Here is a 17,293-nt window from a genome sequence, read left to right as displayed (position 1 = left end):
GGGATCTATTTTGATGGAAAATTGTGTATAGATTTTAGGAAAATTCCATAATATGCTCTTAAAAAGCCAGTTTTACCGGTTTCAATAGTAATTATGCCAAATGTTGAGCGTTACAACACTTTGAGTTTCTTAAACAACTCAAGAGGATTGTATTTGGATGGGAAAGGGGCCAACGATGTCAGTACATCACATGGTCCTCAGTTTTCAACAAAGATTTTAAGGTTTATCAGCTCTTAAAAGTCGTTTTCTAGTTCTCTTTCAAGGGTAGTTCCTATATACTAGTTTATAAGTTTATAATTTTTTGGGGCTTTAAGCCTCTTTTCTTGTAAACTTCTCTTGTAAATTTTGTTATTTATTAATATAATTTTTGATTTATAAAAAGAAAAACCTATATACTAGGAAAATATCCTGTTTGAAACCAATGACCCGTTATTAGTAAAAAAACTAAGGAGGGATCTATTTTGATGGAAAATGGTATTTAGATTTTAGGAAAGTTCCATAATATGATATCTAAAAGCCAGTTTAACCGATTTGAATAGTAATTATGCCAAATGTTGAGCGTTACAGCACCTTAAGTTTCTTAAACAACTCAAGAAGATGGTATTTGGATGGGAAAAGGGCCAACGACGTCAGTACATCACATGGTCCTAAGTTTTCAACCAAGATTTTAAGGTTTATCAGCTCTTAAAGGTCGTTTTCTAGTTCCAGGGCGCTTTCAAGGGTAGTTCATGTATACTAGGAAAATATCATGTTTGAAACCAATGACCCATGATTAGTAAAAAAACTAAGGAGGGATCTGTTTTGATGGAAAATGGTGTTTAGATTTTAGGCAAATTCCATAATATGCTATCTAAAAGCCAGTTTTACCGATTTCAATAGCAATTGTGCCAAATGTTGAGCGTTACAGCACCTTAAGTTTCTAAAACAACTCAAGAGGATAGTATTTGGATGGGAAAAGGGCCAATGACGTCAGTACGTCACATGGTCCTAAGTTTTCAACCAAGATTTTAAGGTTTATCAGCTCTTAAAGGTCGTTTACTAGTTCCAGAGCGCTTTCAAGGGTAGTTTATGTATACTAGGAAAATATCATGTTTGAAACCAATGACCCATGCTTAGTAAAAAAACTAAGGGGGGATCTGTTTTGATGGAAAATGGTGTTTAGATTTTAGGCAAATTCCATAATATGCTATCTAAAAGCCAGTTTTACCGATTTCATTAGTAATTGTGCCAAATTTTGAGCGTTACAGCACCTTAAGTTTCTAAAACAACTCAAGAGGATAGTATTTGGATGGGAAAAGGGCCAATGATATCAGTACGTCACATGGTCCTAAGTTTTCAACCAAGATTTTAAGTTTTATCAGCTCTTAAAGGTCGTTTTCTAGTTCAAGAGCGCTTTCAGAACGCTTTCAAGTGTAGTTCCTATATACTAAGAAAATGTCCTGTTTGATAACAATGACCCAAGATTAGTAAAAAAAATTGAGGGATCTATTTTGATGGAAAATGGTGTACAGATTTTAGGAAAATTCCATAATATGCTATTAAAAAGCCAATTTTACCGGTTTCAATAGTAATTATGCCAAATGTTGAGCGTTACAGCACTTTGAGTTTCTTAAATAACTCAACAGGATTGTATTTGGATGGGAAAAGGGCCAACGATGTCTGTACATCACATGGTCCTCAGTTTTCAACAATGATTTTAAGGTTTATCAGCTCTTAAAGGTCGTTTTCTAGTTCCAGAGCACTTTCAAGGGTGTTCATGTATACTAGGAAAATATCATGTTTGAAACCAATGACCCATGCTTAGTAAAAAAACTAAGGAGGGATCTGTTTTTATGGAAAATGGTATTTAGATTTTAGGCAAATTCCTTACTATGCTATCTAAAAGCCAGTTTTACCGATTTCAATAGTAATTGTGCCAAATGTTGAGCGTTACAGCACCTTAAGTTTCTAAAACAACTCAAGAGGATAGTACTTGGATGGGAAAAGGGCCGATGACGTCAGTACGTCACATGGTCCTAAGTTTTCAACCAAGATTTTAAGGTTTATCAGCTCCTAAAGGTCGTTTTCTAGTTCCAGAGCGCTTTCAGAACGCTTTCAAGTGTAGTTCCTATATACTAAGAAAATGTCATGTTTGATACCAATGATCCAAGATTAGTAAAAAAAATTGAGGGATCTATTTTGATGGAAAATGGTGTACAGATTTTAGGAAAATTCCATAATATGCTATTAAAAAGCCAATTTTACCGGTTTCAATAGTAATTATGCCAAATGTTGAGCGTTACAGCACTTTGAGTTTCTTAAATAACTCAAGAGGATTGTATTTGGATGGGAAAAGGGCCAACGATGTCAGTACATCACATGGTCCTCAGTTTTCAACAATGATTTTAAGGTTTATCAGCTCTTAAAGGTCGTTTTCTAGTTCCAGAGCGCTTTCAAGGGTGTTCATGTATACTAGGAAAATATCATGTTTGAAACCAATGACCTATGATTAGTAAAACAACTAAGGAGGGATCTGTTTTGATGGAAAATGGTGTTTAGATTTTAGGCAAATTCCTTACTATGCTATCTAAAAGCCAGTTTTACCGATTTCAATAGTAATTGTGCCAAATGTTGAGCGTTACAGCACCTTAAGTTTCTTAAACAACTCAAGAGGATAGTACTTGGATGGGAAAAGGGCCAATGACGTCAGTACGTCACATGGTCCTAAGTTTTCAACCAAGATTTTAAGGTTTATCAGCTCTTAAAGGTCGTTTTCTAGTTCCAGAGCGCTTTCAGAACGCTTTCAAGTGTAGTTCCTATATACTAAGAAAATGTCTTGTTTGAAACCAATGACCCAGGATTAGTAAAAAAAATTGAGGGATCTATTTTGATGGAAAATGGTGTATAGATTTTAGCAAAATTCCATAATATGCTATTAAAAAGCCAGTTTTACCGGTTTCAATAGTAATTATGACAAATGTTGAGCGTTACAGCACTTTGAGTTTCTTAAACAACTCAAGAGGATTGTATTTGGATGGGAAAAGGGCCAATGACGTCATTACGTCACATGGTCCTAAGTTTTCAAACAAGATTTTAAGGTTTATCAGCTGTTAAAGGTCGTTTTCTAGTTCCAGGGCGCTTTCAGAACGCTTTCTAGTGTAGTTCTTATATATTAAGAAAATGGTCTGTTTGAAACCAATGACCCAGGATTAGTAAAAAAAAGTTGAGGGATCTATTGTGATGGAAAATTGTGTATAGATTTTAGGCAAATTCCATAATATGCTCTTAAAAAGCCAGTTTTACCGGTTTCAATAGTAATTATGCCAAATGTTGAGCGTTACAGCACTTTGAGTTTCTTAAACAACTCAAGAGGATTGTATTTGGATGGGAAAAGGGCCAACGATGTCAGTACATCACTTGGTCCTCAGTTTTCAACAAAGATTTTAAGGTTTATCAGCTCTTAAAAGTCGTTTTCTAGTTCTCTTTCAAGGGTAGTTCCTATATACTAGTTTATAAGTTTATAATTTTTTGGGGCTTTAAGCCTCTTTTCTTGTAAACTTCTCTTGTAAATTTTGTTATTTATTAATATAATTTTTGATTTATAAAAAGAAAAACCTATATACTAGGAAAATATCCTGTTTGAAACCAATGACCCGTTATTAGTAAAAAAACTAAGGAGGGATCTATTTTTATGGAAAATGGTATTTAGATTTTAGGAAAGTTCCATAATATGATATCTAAAAGCCAGTTTTACCGATTTGAATAGTAATTATGCCAAATGTTGAGCGTTACAGCACCTTAAGTTTCTTAAACAACTCAAGAGGATGGTATTTGGATGGGAAAAGGGCCAACGACGTCAGTACATCACATGGTCCTAAGTTTTCAACCAAGATTTTAAGGTTTATCAGCTCTTAAAGGTCGTTTTCTAGTTCCAGGGCGCTTTCAAGGGTAGTTCATGTATACTAGGAAAATATCATGTTTGAAACCAATGACCCATGATTAGTAAAAAAACTAAGGAGGGATCTGTTTTGATGGAAAATGGTGTTTAGATTTTAGGAAAATTCCTTACTATGCTATCTAAAAGCCAGTTTTACCGATTTCAATAGTAATTGTGCCAAATGTTGAGCGTTACAGCACCTTAAGTTTCTAAAACAACTCAAGAAGATAGTACTTGGATGGGAAAAGGGCCAATGACGTCAGTACGTCACATGGTCCTAAGTTTTCAACCAAGATTTTAAGGTTTATCAGCTCTTAAAGGTCGTTTTCTAGTTCCAGAGCGCTTTCAGAACGCTTTCAAGTGTAGTTCCTATATACTAAGAAAATGTCCTGTTTGAAACCAATGACCCAGGATTAGTAAAAAAAATTGAGGGATCTATTTTGATGGAAAATGGTGTATAGATTTTAGCAAAATTCCATAATATGCTATTAAAAAGCCAGTTTTACCGGTTTCAATAGTAATTATGACAAATGTTGAGCGTTACAGCACTTTGAGTTTCTTAAACAACTCAAGAGGATTGTATTTGGATGGGAAAAGGGCCAATGACGTCATTACGTCACATGGTCCTAAGTTTTCAACCAAGATTTTAAGGTTTATCAGCTCTTAAAGGTCGTTTTCTAGTTCCAGAGCGCTTTCAGAACGCTTTCTAGTGTAGTTCTTATATATTAAGAAAATGGTCTGTTTGAAACCAATGACCCAGGATTAGTAAAAAAAAATTGAAGGATCTATTTTGATGGAGAATTGTGTATAGATTTTAGGCAAATTCCATAATATGCTCTTAAAAAGCCAGTTTTACCGGTTTCAATAGTAATTATGCCAAATGTTGAGCGTTACAGCACTTTGAGTTTCTTAAACAACTCAAGAGGATTGTATTTGGATGGGAAAAGGGCCAACGATGTCAGTACATCACTTGGTCCTCAGTTTTCAACAAAGATTTTAAGGTTTATCAGCTCTTAAAAGTCGTTTTCTAGTTCTCTTTCAAGGGTAGTTCCTATATACTAGTTTATAAGTTTATAATTTTTTGGGGCTTTAAGCCTCTTTTCTTGTAAACTTCTCTTGTAAATTTTGTTATTTATTAATATAATTTTTGATTTATAAAAAGAAAAACCTATATACTAGGAAAATATCATGTTTGAAACCAATGACCCGTTATTAGTAAAAAACTAAGGAGGGATCTATTTTGATGGAAAATGGTATTTAGATTTTAGGAAAGTTCCATAATATGATATCTAAAAGCCAGTTTTACCGATTTGAATAGTAATTATTCCAAATGTTGAGCGTTACAGCACCTTAAGTTTCTTAAACAACTCAAGAGGATGGTATTTGGATGGGAAAAGGGCCAACGACGTCAGTACATCACATGGTCCTAAGTTTTCAACCAATATTTTAAGGTTTATCAGCTCTTAAAGGTCGTTTTCTAGTTCCAGGGCGCTTTCAAGGGTAGTTCATGTATACTAGGAAAATATCATGTTTGAAACCAATGACCCATGATTAGTAAAAAAACTAAGGAGGGATCTGTTTTGATGGAAAATGGTGTTTAGATTTTAGGAAAATTCCATAATATGCTATCTAAAAGCCAGTTTTACCGATTTCAATAGTAATTGTGCCAAATGTTGAGCGTTACAGCACCTTAAGTTTCTAAAACAACTCAAGAGGATAGTACTTGGACGGGAAAAGGGCCAATGACGTCAGTACGTCACATGGTCCTAAGTTTTCAACCAAGAATTTAAGGTTTATCAGCTCTTAAAGGTCGTTTTCTAGTTCCAGAGCGCTTTCAGAACGCTTTCTAGTGTAGTTCCTTTATACTAAGAAAATGGTCTGTTTGAAACCAATGACCCAGGATTAGTAAAAAAAATTGAGGGATCTATTTTGATGGAAAATGGTGTATAGATTTTAGGCAAATTCCATAATATGCTATTAAAAAGCCAGTTTTACCGGTTTCAATAGTAATTATGCCAAATGTTGAGCGTTACTGCACTTTGAGTTTCTTAAACAACTCAATAGGATTGTATTTGGATGGAAAAAGGTCCAACGACGTCAGTACATCACATGGTACTCAGTTTTCAACAAAGATTTTAAGGTTTATCAGCTCTTAAAAGTCGATTTCTAGTTCCAGAACGCTTTCAAGGGTAGTTCCTATATACTAGTTTATAAGTTTATAATTTTTTGGGGCAGCCTCTTTTCTTGTAAACTTCTCTTATAAACTTTGTTATCTATTAATATAATTTTTAACTTATAAAAAAAAACCTATATACTAGGAAAATATCCTGTTTAAAACCAATGACCCGGGATTATAAAAAAACTAAGGAGGGATCTATTTTGATGGAAAATGGTGTTTAGAATTTAGGAAAATTCCATAATATGCTATCAAAAAGCTAGTTTTACCGATTTCAATAGTAATTATGCCAAATGTTGATTTTCTTTTTGCTAAGTCAAGAAATTGTATAGATAAGAAAAATTATTTACAAGATAGATATAGGAGAAAAGAGATCAATGTGACCCCAAAAACTCCTAAAACCTATTTAAAACGATAATAAATTACATTTGGGAATTCAATAGAACTTAAGAAAACTGGGCGACCTTCAAAATGATTACCAACCCCATCCTCTAATAAACAACCACGCTTTGCCATGGTATCAGCTGCAAAATTTGCCTCTCTAAAGGAATGTTCAAAACGAATTGAACCATATAAACCTTTAACTTCCATCCATCTTTTCCTAGCAAACCAAGGAACGTTATCTTCTTCCAAAGCCTTCAACACACTTGTAGAATCTGATCTAATAACAATGCAATCATATCCCCACTGAACTGCCCACTCCATACCCACAATAATACCATACAATTCAGCCAAATAATTAGAAGTAACTCCCAAGCCAATACACAAAGCACCAACCACCTCACAATTTGCATTCCTTGCAACAACACCAGCTCCCGCCACCCCTGGATTACCTCTTGAGGCGCCATCTGTGCACAAAAGCAATTCATTAGCATTAGGAGGAAACCAAAAACACTCCTTAGGATCAGTAAACTTCACCTTTCTATGCCGAACTCGAAAAAACTCCAGAATTCTCAAGTCTTCCAAAGAATTATGCATAAAACTCTTCATTCGAACTGAATATTCTTGCATCAAATTAAAAACACGTTTTTGAAATAAAGACCAACAAGGATTCTTCTTTTCATACACTTTTTTGTTTCTAGTGAACCATAATTCTGAACGCACAACCAAATTCACTACCAACCACAAATCCTTAACAATACCACTATGATTTTTTGCCTCATGATAAGAAGTAATAATATCATAATAAGGTTTAATTTTGAAAATTCCTTCAATCCACTCCCAAGCTCTTTGCGCAAAATTACAGCTCCAAAGAACATGTTGGAGAGACTCCTCCTCAATCTGACACACACTACATTTGGATGCAAGTTGAAATTTGAATCTGCTGCGTACCTTATCAAGAGTTGCACAACACCACGAATAAACTTCCAGTTCTGAGCCGCCAATGAAGGATGCACCACCCTCTTCCATAACAGCCACGCCTCCCTCAAAATAGGATATTTCTTCCTAATCAACTCCCTTGCTGCCTTGACAGAAAATGTACCTTGTAAATCAGGCATCCAAATACGCCTATCCACTCCCATATGAATTTTTGGTAAATCTTGTTGTACCACACCAGCACTTAAGAGGAGCTGCAAATGAACTCCTTGAATCTGCCAATCACCTTGCACAATAATATCACATACACGAGCTGATCTGTCTAAGTCCGTGCGATTTAAAACACTAGTTAAGGTTGTATTTCCATACCAAATATCAAAGAATAAAGAAGTATCCCTACCGTCACCAATAAAACACTTCGTGTTATTCACCATCTCCTTATGAACCCAACGAAGACCAGGAAGAATAGAAGATTTCACCCCCGCCATCTTAATACGACCATCCCTACAAGTGAATTTGGCTTCCAAAAACCGAGCCCACCTCTTACGAGAAGATTTTATAGACCACCACAATTTCATCAGCAAAGCTTTATTCATAGTCCTTAGGCTAGTGATCCCAAGACCACCTTCCTTTAAAGGACTACAAATCTTATCGAAACCTACTACAAAAGCTCTAGAAAGGTTAGAATCACCCGACCACAGAAAATTACGAATCACACGCTCACATTGAAGAGTGAATTTTACCGGCCATTTGTACACAGCCATGTTATGAATGGAATAGCTCGAAAGAACATTCTTAACAAGCACAACTCTATCTTGAAAAGATAACATCTTACCTTTCAGAACCGAAAGTTGATCCTTCAACTTATCAACAACGTTGCTGATGTGACTATACTTTACCACTCCCGGCATCACCTTAACTCCCAAATACCTATCAGGAAAGTTAGAAATTGCCATACCCAAGAAGGTAGCAATGGTCCGGCGCCTACTCAAAGTCCCACCACCAAAGTAAATCTTGCTCTTCTCCCTACAAACCCTTTGACCTGAGGCTTGCTGGTAACTCTCCAAAAGTTTCACCAAATTCTTCACACTCTTCATATTTCCCTTGCAAAAAATCATAATGTCATCAGCAAAGAATAAATGAGTTGGAGCAATACCCTTATGTACGGAAGAGAAAGATTCCAACCCCCTAAATAAAGAACTGTTACAAATAATGAAGAAACTAGTAGATTTAGATAGGAAGCAACATAAAATAACCAAATTTTATACCGGAATATTCGGTTTGATAACCTGCTACTAATTCTTCTTCGGCTTCTGGTAAATCAAAGGGTAACCTCTCACATTCTGCTAGGGAAGAAATTACAAAAACTGCAAAGTAAAAGTGGGTATTTCAACCTATTTATTTCGTTCCTATTCTTCTTTCTAAGAAAAGTAAAAGTGGGCTAAAAAAAAGGATAACTTCGTTCCTGATAATTATTTATTTCACCTGTGGATAGGACCATACTCGGGATCGGGATCGTGGGGAAGTACTACTTTATCGTTTCTACCAACTTGAAGCCCCGTTATGATTCCGTTTATGCAGAAATACCTTTTTTGGTAACTTACATTATCTCCGTTACTAATCCTTTGTGTATTTTGGTGTTCCTAACCGTCCACTCATTTTTGCTCGATCCCCGGTATGGTAATACATACAATATAAGTTAAAACAAAACTCTAGCCAGTTGATCTTTTCTACCCGCTTCAAACCGTGATGACTAATCAACCAACCTTGGGGTAATTTCTCTTTTTTTGCTTAACTCTTGTACATAGGGAATGAGTCTCAACCTTTTTACCGCTAATTTAGAAGCTGTTTTGTTTCACTCATATAACTATCTAGTTTAGGTCATCACCCCGAATGACGAATAAAAAAACGAGGATCTCTATTCACTCCATTCAACTTCTTTCCTAGAAAAAATTAGGTAAAAGTTCATGCCCCAACGAATCGCACGTAAAGATATTGATAACACACATGGAGTTAATGGTATTTCATAACTAATCGATTGATCAGCAGCTCGTAGACCACCCAAAAAAGAATATTTACTATTTGACCCATATCCTGACATAAGAAGTCCAATAGGAGCAATAATTGAAATAGAAATCCATAAGAAAAACACCTATACTGAGATCAGCTAAAACAAGACGATATCCAAAAGGAATTACTGAATAACTTAGTAAAATGGATATGACTGCTATAGAGGGTCCGAGACTGAATAAAAGAATATCCCCTCTAGATGGGAGAAGATCCTCTTTAAAAAGTAATTTTGTCCCGTCTGCTAGAGCTTGAAGAATTCCCGAAGGACCCGTGTATTCGGATCCAATACGTTGTTGTACCCCCGCATATATTTTTCTTTCTAACCACACAATAACTAGTATTCCTATCGTGATTCCCAATACTGGAGTAAAAATAGGGACAAGCAACCATATAAGACCATAGACCCCCTTTAAGGATTCCAATCTGAAAAAAGAATTGATAGCCTGTAATTCTGTCGTATCAATTATCATATTAACGATCAACTTCTCCCATAATGATATCTATACTACCTAGTATCGTCATAATATCCGCCAACTTCATTCTTTTAACTAACTGAGGAAGAATTTGGAAATTGATAAAACCCGGAGGACGAATTTTCCATCTCCAAGGAAAAGCACTATGATCCCCTATCCGAAAAATTCCCAATTCCCCCTTTGGGGATTCTTCTCTCACATAAAGTTTTATTTTTGACAATTCAAAAGTGGGAGATGTTTTTTTACTAATAAATCTATAGTCAAAATAATTCCAGTCAGAATCCCTTGCTTTATCAAAGCGTCGGGCTTCTAAATTTTCATAGGGCCCTCCCGGAATTCCTTCCAAAGCTTGTTGAATAATTTTTATGGATTCTGTCATTTAACCGATTCGGACTAAGTAACGGGCTAATGAATCCCCTTCTTTTTGCCATTGTACTTCCCAGTCAAACTCGTCGCAACACTCATAATGATCGACTTTCCGAAGATCCCATTGTATTGCGGAAGCTCGTAGCATTGGCCCTGATAAACCCCAATTTATTGCCTCCTCTCCACCAACAACGCATACCCCCTCAATGCATTATAAATACATAGGATTTTGCGTAATAAGCTTTTGATATTCAGCAACCCCGGTTAAAAAATAATCGCAGAAATCTAAACATTATCTATCCAGCCATGAGGTAGATCAGCAGCTACTCCTCCGATACGAAAATAATTATGCATCATTCGCATACCTGTGGCAGCTTCGAATAGATCATATATCAATTCTCTCTCTCTGAAAATATAGAAGAAAGGAGTCTGCGCACTTATATCCGCCATAAAAGGGCCAAGCCATGATAAATGAGAGGCTATACGACTCAGTTCCAACATAATTACTCTGATATAACGGGCTCTTTTAGGAACTTGAATATTTCCTAACTGTTCTGGTCCATTTACAGTTATTGCCTCGGTAAACATAGTAGCTAAATAATCCCAATGCGTTATATAAGGAAGATATTGTATAATTGTTCGGTTTTCCGCTATTTGTTCCATCCCTCTGTGTAAATAACCCAATATAGGTTCACAGTCAATAACGTCTTCACCATCTAGAGTAATGATGAGTCGAAGAACGCCATGCATCGATGGGTGGTGAGGACCCATATTGACTATCATGAGGTCTTTTCTTGTAGCTGATACAGTCATATTTTTTCCCCTATTCATTATTCCATGAATTGCTGAAAACGAAACAAAGTTCATAAAAATTCAAAATCTAATAAATCAAATAATTCAAGCTAAAGCTTCAAATTAACTTAACTAGTCTATGGCTCCCGAATCCAAACGACCTATTAATTCTTTATAACGTATTCTATTTTTTTTACAAATAAGCCAGCAACCGTTGCCGTTTTACCAGAGTTTTCCCTATACCTCTCTGAGATAAAAAGTCCTTTTTGTGAAATTCAAAATGGAAAGTGAGTCTCCGCATTTTATTGGTGAAACTTAATTTTTGAAATTCAAAGGAAACGGACCCCTTGTTTTACTCTTTTTCTTCTTGCAAAATAACTAAGATGAATGCTTTTTTTATCATAAAAAGAGCGCTTCTCCTTTTTTTTCTTTTATAAAAAAATGGAGTTTGTCGATCAGTAAAAATAATATCGGTTTTTAAAATCTGGTTCTGGTATACATAAAAAAATTATTTTTTCATATACTACCTTTTACTTTCAAATTTAATGAATCAATCCAATTTGCAATTTCATTCGCATATAGATACAAAAGACTGGTCGAGTTCTTCAACCCCCCCAAAAAAGTAAGGGAAAAATAGAGCCGAAGAAGATTCTTAGGTCATTGAATCAGTATCCTATACGGGAAACCAGAATATAAATAAATATAAGACAAATGTGCGGGTTCATTTGTTTGCCTTCATATATGATGCCATATCTGGCACGTTATAGATAGGAAGGAGATTTACCATTAATTGATGGTAAATCGTGGATACATTTATATCCTTGACATACTGAAACAACTTCCATTACTAGTATCAAACCAATAACGATTCATACAAGCTAAATCCTCTAATCGATAATTTGGCCAAAGAAAAAATTTCCATTTCATTAATTTAATTCTATCTCTATATAAATTCTTTGGATCTTTATCAAGATGCTTGCTCTCCTCCAAAAAAGTACCGCAGTTCTTTATGTTGTTCTTATTGTAAAATGTTTTCTTTCTATCCAAAACATATCTTTTTTCCGAGTTCAAACAAATTTGAATTCTCAATTCTCTACGACATCTAGGAGCTAAAATATTTTCAGGAACAACAAAAGCATATTTTTTTCATCTCTCTTTTCAAGCACCCTTTCATGTCTAAGTCTTTTAATGGATTCATCAAAAGAACTATTATAATCGTTTTCTTTTTGTTGGTTTTTTCTATTGTTTGGTGATTACTCTTATGGACCAGTGAAATAACTATGGTTATATACATAATAAAAAGTCCATCTCCTTGTATAGATAGGCGAACAGGTTCAATAATCAATACTCCTTTGTTTATCAATTCTGTAAGATTTGGATCTCATTGAATCAGCAAAATATCCAGACGCATTTCTCCTCTTTGAATAGAGGATATCGCAATTTGCTTTGGATTGTTTAGTCTAAGCAGGAGACAATATATCTGGATACTATTAATTATTCTTTGATCCAAAGAACTATGCCATCTCAGTTGAAAAAGAAAGTATCTTTTCAGGAAAAAATCTAGTTCTGCTTCTGTGGTACTCTTCCATTTATTTTGATTTCTACTCTTTTTCATGTATGAGTCACTGTCATCCTCGTTAACTTCTTTTTCTTGGTTTGATAGATCTGATCCAATATCTTCTTGGTCTGATTCTTCTTTTTCTTCTTGGTCTGATTCTTCTTTTTCTTCTTGGTCTGATTCTTCTTTTTCTTCTTGATTTTGATTTTCTAATTCAAGATCTTTTTTTTTTAGCTTTTTATTTTCACTGGTGGTTTTATTTCCATTAAAATGGAAAACAAGTGATTTTGTTGGTATAATCCACGGTTTAATCCTATATGTATCATATAGCCCCAACAATTCTGGGAAGAACCAAAGGTGCAGATTTGATATGGGGGGGTTTAGTATTTCTTCATTCATTCCCATCCAATCAAAAAAAAAGTTTTTTCCACTGGATGGTTTTATTTGTTTATCAATCGTAAGATACGAAAGATCCTTTGTATCAATTTGATTAATGATAGAATAATAGTTAATTCCTGTTTTAGTATTTTTATCCATGCGGGTCTCAGTATCCATATTAGCCCAAGCCTCAATATCGATCTTCTTTCTAAGACAAAAAGAAACGATTCTCCAATCAAAATATTTTCTATCCGGATTTTTATCCGTATCAACAATACAATCTTCTCCTGGATAATGACTTCTATATGCCTTCCGCCATATAAAAAATTGGGGGTTTATTTGTGTTGTAGTTATAGGGAATTTTTCGGCTTCCCTTTACTTGTAATGGTGATAGAGAAATATATGAATCCTTACCTTATCTATAATTGATATATTTCTGTGATAAAAGATCATATCCATACTGTTTTTAAATTTTTTTTGTTTTACTCGATAATGAATCCATTACATAAGCATTTTGCTTCTTATAATGAAATACATTTTTTTGTTCATATGAATCCAATTTTGTTGATGCATTGTTTGAAATCGTATGACTTTGATTGACTCCATTTCGTTGTTTTTGTAGAGCTAATTGAGACGATGTAATCTTAGATAAATTATATTGATAGTTATAATGACTGTTTAACCAATTTTTCCACCCATTCGTTTCAAAATTGCTAAGTTTTTAATGTCTTGATTCAGAATAAGGTATTCCTTGTGTTCCAAAAAATTTCTTTATTCTATCTTTAAGAAAAAAAGACGTTCCATCATATTGAAGTACAGATCTCATGTGATATTTGTTAATCACTTGGGTTTGTGATAATTTGTAAAATACATATGCCTGTGACAAGTCAACTGGGGCACAAAAATGATGTAAATTCTTATTACTAATATTAGAAAGTGCCCTCTTTTTAGTCGAAATGACATGAATTCTTTTTTTTTTCTTCAACTTCTTCTTTCTTTATTTCATCATTGTAACTTTTTTTTATCAATCTCTCCTTCTTTTTAAGTCTAGGGAAAATTGTGCATTGATCCTGGGAATATTAATGAGATATAGAAGGGTGTCCATATATATCTTTTCAATCAAAAAGTTTTAAAAAGAGTGTCGTTTACGTATTAATCTAGCACTTCTTCTTTGGAATATCCGCAAAAATCTTTTTGGCGCTTCTAATCTTTTATCGTTACAACTTGTATCGTTCGGATTAATATTTCTATCTGGAATTAGGAACTTTTTTTTTCTTGTCATTTATTATTTTTTCAATTTGATTCTTAATTTACTTGTCCTATCAGCCAGATCTTCTGTTTTTTTTTTCTGTTAGTGAATAATTTGTCCAAGACATTGATCTAATTCGACTGGACGATTCATGAACTATCTGATTTTCTTTGAGAGAAATTTTTTTATTTTCACTTGATTCATATACTTTTCTCAATCCAACTAATATAATTGGATTTACTTTGCCAAGCTCTTTTATTTATTTATTTTTGAAAAAAATCCTTTTTATGAGTCCAACTTTCTTTTTCTTTTGAGTCCTTTAGAAACCCTTTTGTTTTTTCTTTTAAAACTCTTAGACCTAGAAAACCTTTTTTTTTTTTTGTAATTCTTTTTTCTAGGTCTTTTAAAATGGGTTTTAATAAAGAAGGTCGTCTTCGAGGAGAACCAAAAGGAAATTCAGTTTCCATCCCCCAGACTGTCAAAAAGCAAGAATTTTCCTTTATTCCCCTTGGATTTTTATGATGAGATCGTTTCTTGGAACTGTTCCAAGGTTTCAGATAGAAAGGACATAGGATCTTTATTTGAATACCCCCTGTTAACCAATTTTTTGGAAATTCCATTTCGGATAATTGAACACCAATATAGGTGCATTTAACATGCATTTCTCTACCCCACTCTCTCCAATCCTCATTCCACTCCTGGGGTTGAAATAATAAGATACGGCTGATGTTTTTAGCTATTATCAATGAAGGCAGTCCAATATATTTTCTAAAAATCGAGTGGGCTATTAACAAGCAACCCCTTATTGATTGACCAAATAGAACAGTATCACAGCTTTCCGCTACTGCTAGCCGGTCATTTTCCTCCCCTTTCTTCTTCCTTTTTTTAGCCTTTTTTTTGCCTCTTCCTCAAAACTGGAATTTTTTAATTCCGTACTTTTTATCATCCAATTCTTAAAAATAAGATTCCAAATTCGCGAGGTATCAGCAGAAAAAAAAAACTTTTTGTAGATTCTGTCCAAAAAAGGGGGAATGGATATTTGTTTGAAACGGTTCCCAAATACCTGTTTTACGTCTTTGAGCGCGCATAGATCCTTTGATTATATCTCGATGAAAATCCAATTCTGCGCATAATGTAGGACAAACACTTCTTCTACTTCATCATTAGTATTCGTTGTACTATTTGTACGTTCGGTATCTGTAAAAATGACTACATGGTTGGCCTTTCTTGACCTAATTTCATGATCCTCAGCCGTTTCTTCTAAAATTGTTCCATCTTGTTGATCCAAACTGGTAATCAATTTGTATGACCATTGAGGAACTTCTTTACGTTTTTTCTTTTATTCCAATTGATTCCTTTATAATTCTTTGATGATGTCTATCGGGTGTAACCGCATCAAATAAATATTTCGTTATATTTTCTGAATTAAGTTTTCCTTCTTCTGGAAGGAAGTATTTTCTCTCAAATTTTTCCTTTTTTTCTTCAAATTCTTGGTAGTTTGTGGGAAGTATATTATGAAATTTATTTATCCAAATCCAACCTTCTTCCGAGAAAGCCTCATCATATTCAAACTTGAGTTTAAATACTTTTTTTTTTCGCTTTCGCGGCGGGTTCCGTTCAAAAAAGGATCATACCCTTCAGGCAGGCAGTCTTGTTCAGTCTTATCATTGCATAGTCTAATCCTTTTTTCAAGTACATCCAGTTTCAGAGACCCCCTTCTAGAGCATCAATTCTATTGAAAAATGCGTTGTTTATGTTCTTTTTTCTTCCGTTGGTATAAACCCAATTATTATACAATTCTTCAGAAGAGGGTTTTTCAGTTGTGGACATAAGTATCTTTCCTTTTATCATTTCCAAAAAGATTGACAAACTAGGTGGATATGTAAAAGAGATTCTTTCTTTTCCATCACTTTCACATGTAAAAAAAAATAGTGTGACATTTCGTCTCGGACAACATCTTCAAATTGATCATTTTTGATATATCGCACTGGACGATTCCATCGTTTATAGTCAAAAAGAAGAGTAACAAGAGGTTTTTCAAACCAGAGGAGGTCTTTATCTTCTTTAAGTTTAAGTATTTCTAACTTCGAATTTTCTTCCGAACAAAGGGAAGGAGAAGGGTCTTCTTCGATGGATCCTTCTTCCTGTTTAGTCCCCTTTCGTTTCGGAAATTGTTTCGATTTCTACATCTGTTTCCCCCTCACTTTCCCCCCTTTCTTCCGTTTCGGCAGTTTCTTCTTTTAGTTTCTTAGTAACAATAGGCAACGACATTCTTCCTAAATAGTAGACACGGGTGATAAATAAGAGAATACTAAAGATTCGAGCCATATATTTTCTCAATTCTGACACAAGGTACTTATTCGATCTAACAGAATTATTTTTCAGTATCCAGAATAATACCAATCCAACCCATTTCATGAATAAAATGTGACAAATTAACCAACCAACAAAACTACTTGTTACAAATAACATCTTGTTGTTGCATCGAAACATATAAATGTTGACTAATCTGGCTAATGTTGAACTCGGTAAAATGAAATGGTTGAATAATTTAAAAATGAGATTATTCAGGAATACACATTGAATGCTGAGATTACGCATTGAGTTTCTTGTAGTAGATCCATAATCAAAAACGTTTTTGTGGTTGTTCCAGAAGAAATGAAACAAAAGATACGGTAGAACTAGGACAGTTATTGTATGAGGTCTACCCAATGCTAGATGGAGAGGCGCATAATAGATCTATATGAAAAACATGAGCTGTCCCGTAATAAAACCCGTTGTTGCTGATACCTCCTTCTCGGATCCTTCTTCCATAACCCGAGCTCGGAGAAGGAAGAGATAAGAGGGGCCTATGGAGAATGTGGTCAGAAATCCATAATAGAGTCTAACCACAACGACCGAATTTATTATCTTCATGGATAAGGATAATAGATTACCTAGTAGAAAAATCATCACAAACCCCCCTTTTTTCTTTTCTATTGTAATTTCTCGATTATTA

At 34.4% G+C, this 17,293-nt stretch overlaps 2 pseudogenes; both read right to left on the bottom strand.

Moving 5' to 3' along the window:
• Window positions 1–9,327: 9,327 nt before the first annotated feature.
• Window positions 9,328–11,135, bottom strand: LOC113342055 (annotated as a pseudogene).
• A 761-nt stretch (window positions 11,136–11,896) lies between these two features.
• On the bottom strand, window positions 11,897–17,247 carry LOC113342025 (annotated as a pseudogene).
• Window positions 17,248–17,293: the final 46 nt, after the last annotated feature.

This window comes from Papaver somniferum, unplaced genomic scaffold, assembly GCF_003573695.1.
Source record: "Papaver somniferum cultivar HN1 unplaced genomic scaffold, ASM357369v1 unplaced-scaffold_33, whole genome shotgun sequence".
In the NCBI taxonomy this organism is placed as follows: domain Eukaryota; kingdom Viridiplantae; phylum Streptophyta; class Magnoliopsida; order Ranunculales; family Papaveraceae; genus Papaver; species Papaver somniferum.
Note: the sequence above shows the minus strand (reverse complement) of the source record. Positions and strands in the feature narration are given on the sequence as shown.